Genomic DNA, 977 nt, shown 5'->3' with positions numbered 1-977 from the left:
TCTGTTGTAAGTTTCTTACTTTGCCTAAATTTCAGCTTTGTAATCCAATGTGATATCTGTATTTAAAGTCAAATTATTATTTTCTCTAATTACAATTCAGCAGAATTCTTCTTGGTGACGTGGGTCTGATAGCAGAACATATTACTAAATGCTTATCAATTTGAGGCAAATGTTGTACCAAGGTATATTTCATTTTGCATCTAAAATACCATTTAAAGGAGTTTGGTAAAAGGAGAAGGGATAGCATACTTATTTTGAGCTGTAACTTCTGAACTTTGAAACAAAACAAAAAAAAATAAACAAAACAGTTGATTCAAAAAAAAAAAAAAAAAAGGATTTCAGTCAAGTTTGAAAAACTGCTAAATATCAGTTGATGAATCATTGGTCCTGTGCAAACTGATCCCAAAGGGACAGTTACCTGTGGAGGAGAAGGAAGGAATACAGGAGAGCCTGACTGTTATGTTACCACCAGTCAACTCCCAAATCTAACATAGAGTGTAGAGGTGTGCAAAGAAGGAGCCTACAGTTGGAGGAGAGTGAGCAGGCCTGGATCTTACTCCACAGAAAACCGTTCTTCTATAGATAACTAATACTGATCTTTTTTGTGGCCTCAATCCGCTGAATTTAGGAACAAATTTTCAGATATCACAATCCTGTCCTATAATTCCAATCTTCAGCTTGGTGTTTGGAATGGGTTGTGTATTTATATTAAGGTTTATAGGACTCATTTTTAAATGCAATTAGTACTTTTTGTCGATCTGTACTTTAAGAATATCTTTTATATAAACATTTGGAGTGCATGGTTAGATGTTACTTATCCCATCTAAGAACCTTCCAGTTTTATTTTTCTCTCATTTTTGTCTTTATGTGATTTACCTGGTTATAAAGAGCACATACTGTCCTGTCTCTTAGAATTGGAAGTTGTAACTGCGGGAGAATTGCCCTAACTTCTTTCTAAATTCGGTATTCAATTCTCT

Source organism: Cygnus atratus, chromosome 11 (genome assembly GCF_013377495.2).
Source record: "Cygnus atratus isolate AKBS03 ecotype Queensland, Australia chromosome 11, CAtr_DNAZoo_HiC_assembly, whole genome shotgun sequence".
Taxonomy (NCBI): Eukaryota; Metazoa; Chordata; class Aves; order Anseriformes; family Anatidae; genus Cygnus; species Cygnus atratus.
Note: the sequence above shows the minus strand (reverse complement) of the source record.